Raw genomic sequence first — 16,155 nt, 5'->3', positions numbered from 1 at the left:
CCCCATGTGAGATAATTAATAATGTGAAATAGGAAGTAAAGGGCTAAAGGTGTAGGGAAAGTGGGAAGGGTGGGGGAAAGGTAATAAGGGAGAGGAGAAAAATATGAGAAATTGACAAAATGGAATTAAAATATTTGTAAGTGGGGAGGGGAGGAGGACGTGAAGGGAGGGCAGGGACGAGGGGAAAAAATGAGAATCAAGACCTATTATGTAAAGGTACAGGATCCCAATAATGAATGTAACTGTATTGTATACCTAGATTGTACCAATAAACTCAATAAAAAAAAAATCCTAGTTCATAGCCGTGCATGGTGGCACACTCCTGTAATCCCAGCACTTGGGAAGCTGAGGCAGGAGGATCGCTATGAGTTCGAGACCAGCCTGGACTACATAGTGAGTTCCAGGAGGTCAGTCTCAACTACATAGTGAGACCCTGTCCCAAAAAACCAACAACAACAATAATAACAAAAAAATCAAAAATCCTAGTTCAGATTGGTTCCTGAAGTTGAATATATGACATGAACAGACTAGTTTTGGTTGATTAAGACTTTCATATTTATTTAATATTTTTAACCTGAAAAATTATTGAGTGATATGAGCCCTGTATTTAGCCAAAAAACAGGGTAGGGGGCGTGATAAAAATCATTTTAAAGTTTATTCCAGTTGAAAAGGATGCATATGCTGCTGTGGGTACAGGAGAGACCAAAATCTGTTGTGCCTTGTGCATCACTTCCCTAGGCCCATGAGGAAGAGAAGAGGTAAAGGACTCAATAAGCTGTGCTATGAAGGTCCCTGTAGCTGCAGAGAGAGACTGAGGCAACAGATGGAAACAGGCATGAATGGCTGGAGATATTTGCCATGGAGATGACCAGGCCCTATGATGAACAGCAATCATTGTCAGTGGCTTGAGATCAGCAAAGCAACACAGATCTTGGTGCAGAGAGACTGCTGCTTGGAGACCAAGAAGAAGAGCTCTTGGGGAGCTCTTGGAGGGAAGTTACCACAGGTACAGTCAATTTATTTGAATCCTGGAACAGATGAAAATGAAAACCTAATAGCAATAAGCATTTATATTTGCTGAGATGAGCCTTGGATAATGCTGTGTTGGACACCATCATTTAGGTTCTCCCAATAGTCTCTGGTGTGTGGTTTTTCATACTTGAAGACATTTGGTTTACCTAAAGAAGAAGAGGAAGATAGTGCATCCTCAGTACTGAAAATGTCATTTATCAGTGGAGCCACAGATACTACTTGAAGACTTAAAATTTCTAAGTGTATAAAGGGATTAGATGTTCATTTTTACCCTCTGCATCTGCTGTGGTAGCACTGGACTGCCAGTTAAGAACTTGAGTTTTATGCTTGGCTCTTCCTCGATTATCCCATCATCTGGACTTCTAGGTTTTCCTTTGCCACTAACTAGAGATACTTGGGAAATTTCCAAATGTATAGTTTAATTCCTCTTTAAAATTTAATTAGTAACTAGTAGGTCACAACAATGGGTATTTGTGGTACCTAAATGGAGTAGTATATCCAGATCCTTCAGAATGGTGCCCAGAACACAGGAAGATAAAGATCTCAAATGAGGCCACACAACTCCCCACACATCTGACTAGGGGTAAAAAACAATAATATGAACATTGCTTATTAGTAGACTTCCTGGCAGTGAAAAATCCTTGAATTTAAAAAGATTTTTAAAAAATACTCAAATTTGTAATTCTCCTTCATGTTTGCCATATAGCTGAAATTAGAGTCTACAGATGACACCAACCACATCAGGCTCTTTTTAATTTACTACTTTATGATTTATAATCTGGCAATTTAGAGATGTTCATAGCCCCCATTATGCTTTGTCAGCATACTTTTGCTCAGACTACCCTTTGTGTCTGGCATATCCTTCCTCCATTCCACCTCCAGCCTTTTCCATAGTTAGTGTAATCTCTAGTCTGGTACAAATTCAGAATGCCTACCAATTACTCTGATAATCTAAATTAAGGGTAACACGCTGCTGTTCATCTAGCAATAGCAATTGTATCACCATCAGGATATCTACCTCATATTTTAAAAAGTATTTGTGGGGTTATATTTCCCACAGATGAGTTCTTTGTGATCAGGAGCTGCTTATGGATCTTTGTAAACTCTAGGCTGAGCATGGTTTCTGTAACGTCAGTTTAGTTAATTTTTTATCACCAGCTCCCAGAAACATTTCTCAGGAGAAAACTGTCTTTCTTTGACTCATTTTGCCAGAAACTTTTGAATTTGGCAGTGGTCAAATCCTGTAAGACATATTATTTTGCTAATTGTAAGAATTAAAGGCTTTGAGCCACTGTGATAAAAACAGCATGGTACTGGCAAAGAAACAGACCCGAGGAACAGTGGAACAGATTGGAAGACACCAAAACAACTCTAGATGCACTCAGTTACCTCATCTTTGACAAAGGAGCTGACAGTCCCCACTGGAGGAAAGATAGCCTCTTTAATAAATGGTGTTGGAAAAACTGAATCTCAACCTGCAAAAGATTAAAACTAGACCCTTATCTTTCACCAAGTGGATTTAATACAAGTGGATTAAAGATCTAAATATAAAAACAAAACACTAAACTTGCTGGAAGATAAGTTATGGAGAACTCTGGAAGATACTGGCATAGGAAAAGACTTTATGAACAAATCCTCAGTAGCAAGGGAACTAGCAGAAAGAATCAACAACTGGGATCTCATCTTATTAAAAAGCTTCTGTACTGCAAAAGAAACCATCAAGAGAACTAAGAGACAACCTACAATGTGGGAAAAACTTTTTACCAGTTGCTCCTCAGACAAAGGTCTATTATATAGAATATATAAAGAACTCAAAATGACCAGCCCCCCAAATATAAAGACCCAATTAAAAAATGGGCATCTGAAATGAACAAACATTTCTCAAAGAAATAAAAGCAGCAAGTAAATATATGAAAAAATGTTCCACATCACTGGTCATTCAAGAGATGCAGATGAAAACAACACAGATTTCACCTCACCCCACAAAGAATGGCTGCTATCAAGAAATCCACCAATAGCAAATGTTGGCAGGGTTGTGGGGAGAAAGGAACCCTTCTCCACTGGTGGGAGTGAAGACTGGTGCAACCACTGTGGAAGTCAATATGGAGATACCTCAAAGAACTAGGATTAGAGGTTCAATTTGATCCAGCCATCCCTCGGTTGGGTATCTTTCCAAAAGTATTAAAAGAATCATACCACAGTGATATATGTGCACCCATGTTTATAGCGGCACAGTTTGTAATAGCTAAAACTTGGAAACAGCCCATTTGCCCATCAGTAGGAAACTGGATAAAGATGTGGTTTTTCTATAAAATGGAATATTACTCAGCCATAAAGAATGAGAAAGTAGATTCATTCATAGGTAAATGGGTACATTTTGAGGATATACTCCTAAGCGAAATACATAAATCACACATATGCAAATACCAAATAGTTTCTCTGCTGTGAAAAACTAAAATAGTACTCGATCCTAATGGGATAATTAGCAACATAAAATAGGAAGAAAAGGACCAAAGGTGTAGGGACAGTGAGAAGGATAGGGAAAGGGGAATAAGGGAAAAGGAAAAAAAATACAAGAAAATGTAAAAATGGAATTAAAGTGTTTGTAGGTGGGGAGGGGAGGAGGGCGTGAAGGGAGGGTGGAGACAAGGGGAAAAAAGGAGAACCAAGACCTGGCATGTAATGGTACAAGATCCCAGTAATGAATAACTGTACTGTCTACCTAGAATGTACCAATCAATTCAATTTAAATTAAAAAAAATGTAGAATGGACCAAGACTCAGATTACCAATGATACACACACACACACACACACACACACACACACACACACTCACACATATACTCACACAAAGGCATATGCTAAAAAAAAAGAATTAAAGGCTTTGAGGCTCAAAGTTGGGGTTGAAAGATTAAGTCATCCAAAAAATAGGTGAGAGGGTATTTTCTCCATATCATATGATAATCCAAGCTTTTTAAAAATACTGGAATGTCAAAACATACTAATAGTTTGAGTTGGAGATGTAGCTTCTTGCCTAACATACATGAGGCTCTGAAATCTAATTTCCAGAAATGCAAAACAGCTAATAGTCATTATGCCATGGTATTTTTGTTTATTAAATCCTAACTGTGATACTACTCCTAGTAGTAAACATGATTCATGATGCAGAGAAGCAAAATAGATTTCTCTTTTCTGGATGGGGCAGTGTTCTTTAGTCATGTCCCTGGAAATATTCCAACAATGAACACCTTGGACTTTTCATCCCAAACTGTATTCATGAATTATAGTGCTAAAGTAAGCATGATGTCTGAGCTGTATAGACCATAAGTAGATTTCAATTCCATGCTAGTAAGAACTCTGTAATTCATATTGACACTCCTCAGTTACTTGATATCAAACTTATTCTAAGTATGAGTCCCAGAGAGGAAAACTGCTTCATCTACACTGTAGTTCCCAAGTCTGTCGTATTTACTTAATACACACCTAGCATTTGCCTATGGGTGTATCTTCTTTGATTAAAGATATACTCAAGCTTGATGCTGCAGAGATATTACTGATGGTGTAAATTTTAATTAAGGAACATTCTATAGCCATGCATGGTGGCATATGCCTTAATACCAGCACTCAGGAGGCAGTGGCAGGATTGATGTGAGTTTGAGGCCAATGTGGGGTGCATAGTTCAAGGCCAGTCTGAAGTACACAGTGAGACTCTGTTTCAAAAAATTTGCAAAACATGGGACTGCATTCATATCCATGCTTTTTGCTAATATGTTACAATAGAGGGCTTTTTTCTTGTGATTTATTCATCTTTCACCATTGCTTAACCTCATCTGATTGCTATTTTATTCATGTACCTTTACAAGGTATTGCTGAATGAAAGACAATGTCAAAAGAAACAAGATTCTACTCTTGCGTCACCTGGAGCCTTTATTAAAAATTAGAACATTGTCAGGCATGGTGGTGCCTGTAATCCTAGCACACAGGAGGCTAAGGCAGGAGCATCACCAAAAATTCAAGGCCACCCTGCACAACAGTGAGATCAGTGCCAGCCTGAACTACATAGCAAGACCCCCTCTCAAAAAAGCCCCCCCATCAGAGCACTGATCCTTTAAAATTATATGAAACCAACACTGGATATGTCCTGATATAACCTTAAAAGCATCTCCTCCAAAATAGGAATATCTTCAAAAGCCTCAGCTGGCACCTGTATATGCCACCAGAGAAAACAATTTTGTTCATGTTGTGTATTCTGTATATATATTTTAATTACTTAATATATATTTCATGTTTGCTTTATATTTAAACTTTAAACCTTTCCCAGATCTGTATGGCTTTTCTCTCTCATATTTCTTTCATTTAACAGATTTCAACATTTAGCAATGTCACCAGTTAGAATTTGGGCTCTGTCACTTCTTAGGAAACTTAATGCCTCTAAGCTTGACTTTCTTTTATGTAAAGTGAAGGTAAAACTGATTACAGTGTCATTATAGTGATAATGTACAAACCTATAAATTTCAACTTCTTTTCTTTTCTTGAGATCAAGTATCCAGAAGGACCCTGTCTCTGAGGTTAAGGAGCTGGTGGTTCAACAACAACTTAAAAAAAAAAAAAAAAAAAAAAAAAAAAAAAAAAAAAAAAAAAAAAGGACGATAGAAAGTATTGATCTATACAATATTCTCACTAGAGCTATGCACAGTATAAGCCCATGTGTTTTTGAATGTATGTGTGTGTTGGTTCATGAGACTTTTAAAAATCTAAACATAATCATAGCACTTCAAAAATTCTGCCTAAATATATGTATAATAAACTTCAGAAATCACAAATAAAAGAATAATGTTCCACCCTAAGCACCATTGACATTATGGTATGTAATTTTCAGACTTTACTATGTTTTTATGGGTGTTGCCCTTGTATTGACTTATTATACATCTGTAAGTAAAGCTGTTCACACTAAATATTGCATTTTGTGATCTTTTTCTTCAAATAGTTGAGTGAATTGATTTCCATTCAGTAATTTTATTCAGTATTTATGTGCACAGCTTCTCCATATTTCATGTTCTAGTCAAGTTAAAAAGAACAAACTACGTGTTCTGATTTGTATGTTAATTCTATAAAGATCCAAGCATATAGGATCATCCAGGTAATCATATTCTTAAAATATTATTCTCAGGGACTTGACATTGTAGAATTAACTATTACTCCTTTTTCATCCATTAAGTTTATTGGTACATTTAAAGCAAAGAACACAGTTACATTTATCATTGGGATATTGTACCTTTACATGATATGTCTTGGTTTTTATTTTTTCCCCAAACCCCTACCCTCCCTTCACCCTCTTTACCCTTCCCTATTTACAAAGACTTTGTTTCCATTTTTTCCATTTTTCACAATTTTTCTTTTCCCTTCCTTTCCCCTCCTTCCTACTTCCCCTTTATCCATTTTCCTCCTATTTCACACTATCAATTATACCATTTAAACATTATTTACAGTTTTAGTTTTTCACACCAGATAAACTCTGTAGTATTTACTTGTGTGTCCTATTAATTTCACTTAAGAAATGTCTCTAGTTTCTTATTAACCCTTATTCTTTTTTAAAAATTGAGTTTATTGGTACATTTTAGGTATACAGTACAGTTACAGTCATTATTAGGATCGTGTGCCTTTACATGCCAGGTCTTGGTTCTCATTTTTTCCCCTTGTCCCTGCTCTCCCTTCACCCTCTCCTCCCCTCCTCCCCTTATTCTTTATTTAGAAACGGTACTATAATTTTTCTGAGGATGCTTTCTTTTTCACTCATCAGATACACAAAATTCAACTAAATACAAAAAGATAAAATTATTTTAATGTCAACTGCAACAAATATATAATTTTAATGTGATTCTATAAAAAAATTCAGTAGATTCCCCTACACATTTATCCCTATTTCACATTGTCAATTACATCATTAGGAACTTATGTACCATTATAATTTTTCACATCAGAGAAACTATTTGGTATTTATACATGTGTGACTTATGAAAAGTTAAAGTTTGATAGCATTGGTTTGATACATATGTTTCTGTATGTCAAGTTTTGGTTTTATAAATACAATGTCTATTGTGTGTGTTTAGTAACTTAAGAGTTTTTCCTTCATTAAAATAAAAATACATAACTCAAAAATGTTAACCATGGTATGCTTTGGTGCTCATGAGACATCTAAAATAATGATTAAGCTAAACAGGTATGTATAGTCCTAACCCTAAAAGGTTAAATTATATAAGTAATACTATTTATACCTATTTATATTTATATTTGTATTAGTAAGGCTGTTTCCTAAACTTATAAATGGTCTAAAAATATTTAATTATTGCTAACCTCATATATTAAATGCATTTGTGTTTCCTAAGTGTACAGATCTTACTTAAAAAAGACATGATACTGATGACCCCCAGACTAAAGTGATTCATAATCATGTATTTTTTTCAGGTTTAGGATTATAGGATTATTATACAACTATGTTGTGATGGTTATATGTAAATAATATGCAGTCCAAACAGTATCATTCTAAAAGTGAAAAACTGGACAGCTGTTAATATTTAAATACCTAAAAATACACTTTGCTAGAAAGATAACATATTTAGATTAAAAATTTCTTTATGTATTATAATTAGATAAAGGTGACTGATAAAAGATTATTTTACACTAAAAGAAAAATTTAAATATATTTTTAGAACTAAAAAATTTCAATGGTTCAATACTAATATCACAATTAAGATTTTTTTTGTTGTTTTGTTTTGTTTTTGTTTTTGTTTTTGTTTTTGTTTTTGTTTTGTACCAGGGGTCGAACTTGGGACCTTGCACTTACAAGGCAGGCAGAGGAATCACTGAGCTAAATGCCCATCCCTGTTTGTTCTTGATTTGGCTTGAAATTTAAAAATTAGCCAAAATCTCTTCATGGAGATTTTTATTATGAATAAATATACATGATGTGAAGAATTTTACATATATTTTCCATGTAACATGGAACAACTGTATGTTAATCATCTAATAAATAAAAAAGCTGGTAATTTACAATAAAAATGTTGACAATTTGCATATATAGAATCTATCATCTAAAATGAGAAAAGTTCCTGTAATCATTGAAATTGTTTCACTTAGGGTTTAAGGTTAGAGTTAGGGGTTAGGGGTTGGATTAAGGGTCAAGGTTAGGGATTAGGGTTAGGGTTATGGTTAGGAATAATGTTAAAGTTTCACTACTGGTATACTGGAGTATGATTTTAATGGTTAGTGTTAGCGTTAGTTTTAGGATTAGGGTTATTAATGGTGTAGGAATGCTGGAAACATCAGTGGGGCTAGGGTCATTGTAGGGCTTAGAGTTAGTTTTGGTGTAAGTGATAGTCTTGGATTTTAAGTACCTATGCATTGGAGTGTGGGTTTGACAGTACCAGCTTTAGATTTGGTGTTAGGGTTAGGAATCTTGTAAGATTTCAGTTACCTGTTTATTGGATCATGGAAAAAATAGTTTGGGTTATGGTGAGGGTTAGGCTTGGGGTTAGGGATATGGATGGTATTGAAACACATTGTTGTACCCAGATCTCACTTTCCCCAAGGACCACCAGAAAAATGAGTCTGCTGCAAGTACAAGAGAAGTTTATTTCAGGTTCGAACCTGGACCCTTGTCCATCAGGGAGCAAGAGCCCAGAATTGCAATTACAACAGGGTTATATAGGGTTAAGGTGGCTTGAAATCCTCTCTATTCTATTGGATGTTGCTGGGGGAGGAAACGTTAAGTCTAGGGGAGGGGGAGTTTGGTGAAGGTTATGGAGTTTGGCTCATCTCCTGTGGGTGGTGGTTATCTGCACAGACTGTCCTGTTTTTTTCTCCTTCTTTTCAAGGTTGGAATGGCCTTGCTCACCCACTTGGTTCTGCTGTCATCTCAACTAAGCAAGCTAAACAAATTTCTGCTGTCTGAGCCTGTGTGTGTGGGGGGCAAGTCTGACACTGGATGGCTTTTTAGCTCAAAATGGAGTAACTTTGGCCTTAGTAAAAATGGAGAAACTTTGGCTCCTCATTTCCCCCTTCTCAAGCAACTATTAATGCCCAATCTTGGGGATTATGGGAGCCATCCTCAGAAACTGCTTCCTGCTGAACTGGGGCAACGAGGATCCTAGAAACATTAATTTTTAAGCTTATGGGCATAGATGCTTGGTCGGGTTTGGCATTTTTTTATGCCAGTGATGGTAGTCTTGAGCCCGTAGTTCTAATTTTATTTTACCCCTAGCAGGCTGTAATAAAACTTTAATGGCCAAATTCTGTAATGACCTCGGGCTAGTGAGAGGAACATAAACATTATGAATACATTTACAAGCTGGTTGTGGATTTGTTAATAGCCTAGGCTTATCAACCTTCAATTTGGGAGCATATAGCCATCGAACTTCAGGTCTCAAGTGATATGAAGGCTCTAAGGACTTCAAAAATATCATAATCCAATATAGCCATTGGAAGAGGCCATAATCCAGTGGGGTAAATGGCCACAGCACAGTGAGGGTGTGGCAGAACAAATGGACCAAAAAGTGTCCCAATGAATGTATGGGAAACCAGCTAGTATGGATCCCACCAAGCATCCAATTGGGATGACGACACCAGCTGTATTCCATTCTATGGGCAGCACAGTAACCTGAAACTAAGGTTGTGACACCCAGCCTAATTGTCTCTGCTCCCAGGGAGAAGGTCTGGGTTGGGGCACAATGTAAGCAAGATCTTTGGGGACAGAGGCTCTGTAGACAATGTGCAGTCTCTGGGTTCATCCATCACTCTCTGATGCTCACGAAGAAGGACTGGACCCCCAACGAAAATGGATCATAGGTTCTGCATGTCCTAGAAAGGGGGAGAATGTCTTATAGTGAAGATTCAATATTAGTGTCCCTGTCCTCAGCAGGGATGTGCTGGTATTGTTGACAAACTAAAATGAGCTGGACTGCACCTATCCTCTGTTGAATGAAAGCAACCAGTCTGTTAATTATACAAGGTTCTATTATCAACAAGATTAAACCTAGAATTAAAGAGCCAGCCAAAGCTGATAGTAATGACGTAAGCCAGGGAGATGAGGTGAACCAGCTTTCATATCAACTTTGGTTAATTTAATCTTTTTCTTTTACAATTTTTTAATCTTTCTCGAACTTTAGCCATTGAATTTTTAATTGTTCCTGAATGGTCAGTATAATAGCAACATTTTTCTCCTAGGGCTGCACATATTTCTCTTTGCTATTGGAACACTAAATTTATTTCCCTTTTAATTTATAGAGTTAGTTCTGCTAAAGACCTTAAAGACTCTTGAAGTCTGGTAATAGATAATTTTATTTTATTTTTATATTTTGATTTATAGTTGCCCTCAACTGGTTGTATTGATAATGTTGGGAACTAATAGCAGTCCCTCCTGTTCAGCTCCCATCAATCCCATTCTTAACAATACTGTAAGGGTGATGGCAGTAGCGGGCTCGCTTTTATTTTATTTTATTTTTTGAATTATTATAGCTACTTTGTCAGATTTTCACATTGCCTTAAATGACTATATTATATTCTATTTTTAATAAGTTTGCCCTCTGCTGTGAGAAGACCACACCCGTATAGACTACCATAGATATACCAAGTGGCAATCAGGAATCTGTGTAAACATTTACCCTCTTTTCTTTTGCCCATAGGAGAGCCTGTATGAGTGCCCATAGTTTTGCTCACTGCACTGACCACCCAGTGGGGAGGGGTCCTGCTTGGACCACTTCATCTTGAGTCATCTCTGCATAGCCAGCATAGCGTACCCCATTTTTCATGAAGTTGCTCCCATCCTTGAACAGGATGAAATCAGCTTCAGTCAGTGGGTCTATCAGCAGATCTAAATGACTGGAGAACAATTCGTCAGTGACCCTGAGGCAGTTGTGTTCAGGGGGCCAGGTTCCAAGGGCAAAAAGTAGCAGGGTTTAAGGTTTTAACTGAAGCAAAATATATGTAGGGATTCTCACAGATGAGGGCCTGATATTATGTGACTCTATTATTTGAGAGCCATCAATGTCTTGTTATTCAATAGTTCTAAAAGGCATGGGGAAACTGAACAATTTATTTTTTCCTAATGTTATCTGCTCAGCTTCCTTATTAGGGTCACTGCAGTTGTCAGGGCTTATAAACAAAGAGCCATCTCTTCACAGCTGGATCTAAACTCTAAGATAAATATGTCATTAGCTAATTTTATGGACCTACTCCTTGAGTGAGCACCCCTAAAGCAGTATGATTTCTTTCAGTCATGTACAAAGCAAAAGGCTGGGTCACATTTAGGATCCCTGATACAGGGGGCAACAGAGAGAGTTAGTTTTAGCTGTTTAAATGCTGATTCTTGCTCTTTACCCTATAATAATCACTATCTTTCTGGCCCTTTAAAGATTTATACATATAGAGAATCTAGATCCTGTAAAAATCTTTTATCCCAAAAATTCTCTCACCTGCTGTAAGTCCTTTTATCTCCAAGCAGCATAAACTTTATATCTTGCCTTCTGAAGCAACATTAATAGTCTCTCAATACCCTGTTTGTTGTTTTTTTTAGTACATCAGAAAATTATTAACAATCATAATTTCATGTATGAAACTTCATAACCTTTAATCTAATTAGGTATCAAAAGCATTTTTTATAGAACCTTTTAACAATTTTTTCTATAGAAATCCTATTTTGAAAATGAGCACTATAAACATATCAAAATAACATATTTAGAATTTAACTCTTTGTAAACATTCTATAACAACATATTTGGCCATGTTTATTGGGGTATATCTTCTCAGAAAGCCATTAGTGAATAATGACCAGAATACATTTTTCTGAGTATTTGACCTCTTACTATTATCAGAAGTCTATTTAGACCTGAGTTTATACTTATCTTGACAAAATTTAACTTATAAATCAAAGTTATAGAAATTAACAAATTATTAGTATCCTTGCTGTCATTTCAATCAAATGTAATTAGACAAACACTTTTCAGACATTTGTATAGACACAAACTTGTAAGACAATTTGTGAAGCTATAATATGCTCAAATATATTTGGCCAATTGAATTATAAGGCAGTTGGCAGCACCATTGAGCTAAATAAATCTCCAGCCCTAGAACCTCTTTTATTTAACACTAGTTGAAACTTTTGCAGATCAATTAACAGATCTCATAGAATTAGAATCAAAAGGAATGAAAGCTGATACTATAAAAGTAAACCTTTTGTAACAAACTTGAAACCAATAAGCAAACATACATATTTTCCTGTTAAATCATTTCCACATACCTTTTCTACATACTTAAGCCTTCTGGTCTTGTATATCTTTTTTTTTTTATATCTTTCTAACAAGACATACATACAAAATCCTTTCATATTAAAAGTATATCTCTTTTAGCCATAGCTTTCATAATACTTTTCCTCTGCTATCTCACTTACTATAAACCTTCTATAACAAACTTCAGCTTAAAGTGTCCTTTTTTTTTTCTGTTCTCAGATTGTTACATTTTAAATTTGACTGGCTGCCAATAGAACAGTACTAACCTTGATTTCTTCATCAACAAAGTACAGAGAAGAGCAAGTTAACCCTATAATCATAATTCAAGAATTTGTATTGCACAAGAAGTGTTTTAAGCAACCATTTAAATTTAACTCAAATTGAAATAAAGATACATTTATCAAATAGTTAAAATTTATAACTTGATCTTTCTTGTAAAATCTCTTTATGTCGGTAAAACACAATTGAAGTTTCTCTGGTTGTTTTGGATTCTAGACCTTTGCAGGCAGCATCAGGCTGATAACACAGTGTTGGCTTTGGGGCTCTTAAAGCCTGGAGTGTTTTGTTTGTTTGTTTGTTTTTTGTTTTTTTGTTTTTTTTTGGTTTGTTTTTGGCTGTATGCTTTTCAGAGCTTTTCTAGCTGCTTTCAGTCCATCAAAGATTTATTTTCTCATTTTAGTTCTTTCAAATCTGAGTGCAAGCCCTGTTCCATTCTCTCTGAGTTTGACCATGTTTTCCCATTTGCACCCTCTAGCACAATAAAGCTAAACAATTCTGTTTTTTGTCCCCACCTATTTTATACTTCCTTAGCAACTCAAGTGGGATGGGGGATAGCTAGATTTCCTCCAAAGGGGAAGCGCCAGAATTTGCCTGCATCAATGTCACATTTTCTGAGAGGCAAGTTTTCCACGGGAAAAACAGCAGATTTGTCAAGCAATTGTTTTAAGACCAAAACTAAATAGTTCTTATTAGTAGCTGATTACCATGGAGCAGAAGCTTGAGCAGCTCCTAGAGCACAAGGGGGTCCACGTTATCAAAGTCTCAGGTAAGAAAAACAAAGGCTGATAACTTTTCCTTTGTCTAGAGTTGTCCTGTGGGCAAAGTCTGGCTTAGCTGAGACCATGATGACTCACAAAGTTTTTTAAAAAAATATCTTTGGTTGCAGTTTAATCTTATAGTCCCCCATAAAATTGTTATCAAAATTTTGAATTATGCACTTAAGAACAGTTGGTTTAATATTAGCATTCCCCATGACCATTAGATATTCTCTTGTCCAGTGAAGCAAGGCAAACAAAGGGTGGGGTGCCATTCCAGAAAACAGCCTTGCTCATTTACTGGGAGGGCTCTTTAAGTGCAAGCACCCCCTCCCTTTGTTTTGGTGTACAGATTGCTTTTGTAGCTCATTTTATTTACTCTTCTAACCAAGTCTCTTTCATAGACAGTCATACAAGAGGTTAGTATATTCTGTCCCTGAGGCCCCTTCCAAAGACAAACTAGGGAGCAACCCAGGGGATCTCACCATTAAGACTGAGGATTTTATTCATTCACTTTCTTTCTGTTCCACTATTAGTGAGCTGGCCTCCGCGTCCTAGAAAGGGAACCCAGGAAATCCTGGGGGCTCGCCTTTTCCCTTCTGAGGAGGCAGACTGTTGCTTACTCCGGTGGGACTCAGGTTGACACAGGGAGTGAAGCTTTCTATGAGAGAATTTTACCCTATAATCATCCTCTTGCTCAGGGGAAAAAACCAATTTTAAAGTTAGTGAGAAAGCAATCCAGCAGGGTGTTCTTGGAACTGGATCCTCAGAATTCTCCTCCTCTTTGGTAACCAATATTGGCTCCAGCGGCTGTGAGGGCAAAAGAGGTTTTAACTGGTGAAGGGGGGTGTTATTTATTAACTCTTTTTAAACAACAATGTAAGGGAACTGTTCAGGATGGCTCTGAAAAACAATCATTTTAATTTTTCATATGGCCTCCAAATCTAGAGTTTCCCCTAATGGCCAACCCGCACCAAAGCCTGGCCATTCAGAATCACACAAAGTCTGATATTCTCCTCTCTGTATCTCTATTGATAGGTTGTGGGCCCCTGACTTAATTTCCTTAAAATGTTCAATCATCAAAGACAAAGGAGTAACTTATATTTGTCCCATTCTGTCAGCGTCAGTCACCATCTAACACACACAACACAAAGACAAACTAACACAGAAGCAACAATAGGTGAACAACAAAACAAAAAAATCTTATTCTATCTGAGACAGAAAAAGAAAAAAGAAAAAGATAACCTGGGAAGTCAGACTGCACCTGGGATCCAAATGACCCCCTTGGCCTGCAGTCTTGTCGTCCTCCCTTCTCAGAGGGGAGGAACGTCTTCCTTGCCCCCCAGCCAGTTGGGCACTGTTCACAATGCATCCATCACAGTTCCGGTCGGCACTTTTCACTTAAAAGAAATACTGAAAGAACACAAAATCAAAGAATTACTCACATAAAAGAGCCGGCAAGTCTTTTCTGGAGCGAGTTCTGGGGAGTCCTTGGAGATCCCGGACGAGCCCCCAAATGTTGTACCCAGATCTCACTTTCCCCAAGGACCACCAGAAAAACGAGTCCGCTGCAAGTACAAGAGAAGTTTATTTCAGGTTCGAACCTGGACCCTTGTCCATCAGGGAGCAAGAGCCCAGAATTGCAATTACAACAGGGTTATATAGGGTTAAGGTGGCTTGAAATCCTCTCTATTCTATTGGATGTTGCTGGGGGAGGAAACGTTAAGTCTAGGGGAGGGGGAGTTTGGTGAAGGTTATGGAGTTTGGCTCATCTCCTGTGGGTGGTGGTTATCTGCACAGACTGTCCTGTTTTTTTCTCCTTCTTTTCAAGGTTGGAATGGCCTTGCTCACCCACTTGGTTCTGCTGTCATCTCAACTAAGCAAGCTAAACAAATTTCTGCTGTCTGAGCCTGTGTGTGTGTGGGGCAAGTCTGACACTGGATGGCTTTTTAGCTCAAAATGGAGTAACTTTGGCCTTAGTAAAAATGGAGAAACTTTGGCTCCTCAACATGATAATTGGAGAGTAAGTATGAAGGTTAGTGTAAGGATTTTTATGAGGTTGATTTAATGTGTAGGCTTTCAAATACCTGAGCATGTAGTGTGGTTATTATGATTTATGTTTGGGTTAGTCCTAGGCTTAGAAGTTGTGTCAGAATTTAACTGCCTGTGTACAGGAGTGTGAGTTTGAAGGTGAGTGTGAGTTTGAAGGTTAGTGTGAGTGTTAGTCTTAGTATTAGGGTTAGGAATGGTGTAGGAATTCAGGTATCTGGGTTAGGCTTAGAGTCAGGGTTAGCGTTAAGGTTAGTGTTGGTGTAGTGGCTTGACTAATGGTCAACTTATAATGCCAAGCTAAAATGAATCAGTGTAGTCCGCACATGGAGGATGCACCAGAAGATTGTTACCAATAGCTGTAAAAAGAGAACTGGGGAGGAAGATCTGGGCCTGTTGATTTTCTAGGAGAAGCTTGCTGTGCATGGTTTTTCTGATGAGACTTAGACTGTTCTCATCCAAGGAGGAGCTCAGGACCTTACTGTCCCTGGGAATGGCTGCTGCTTTCATCTGGGGAGTTCTGATCTTTACTGTGAGTATCACTTTCTGGCTCCAATGTGGATCCCTCAGCCTGATGGCACAGATTCTTCATCTCACAAGCATAGGATTTTTGGCTTTAATGACTGGCCTTTGGGCCTTACAGGTGCAGATCCTCAGTATAGATAAGCATGAGTCGTTGCCATGGGCTTGAGGCCACTGGCTAGCCTCGAGGAGGATATTGCCTCAGATTCTAAGCCTTTAGCTGGACTTATGTGGG

At 37.3% G+C, this 16,155-nt stretch overlaps 1 long non-coding RNA gene across 1 annotated transcript in view; it reads right to left on the bottom strand.

Moving 5' to 3' along the window:
- The window catches only part of LOC104870708, a 34,808-nt gene extending 19,948 nt beyond the window's left edge, over nucleotides 1-14,860 (bottom strand). The window contains exon 1 of the long non-coding RNA XR_782572.3: nucleotides 14,795-14,860. This is a non-coding gene — a long non-coding RNA (uncharacterized LOC104870708). The remainder of the gene's footprint in view (nucleotides 1-14,794) is intronic.
- Between the last annotated feature and the right edge of the window lie 1,295 nt (nucleotides 14,861-16,155).

This window comes from Fukomys damarensis, unplaced genomic scaffold, assembly GCF_012274545.1.
Source record: "Fukomys damarensis isolate Sample0158 unplaced genomic scaffold, DMR_v1.0_HiC HiC_scaffold_4, whole genome shotgun sequence".
Classification (NCBI taxonomy): domain Eukaryota; kingdom Metazoa; phylum Chordata; class Mammalia; order Rodentia; family Bathyergidae; genus Fukomys; species Fukomys damarensis.
This window is presented reverse-complemented; position numbering and strand designations above follow the sequence as displayed.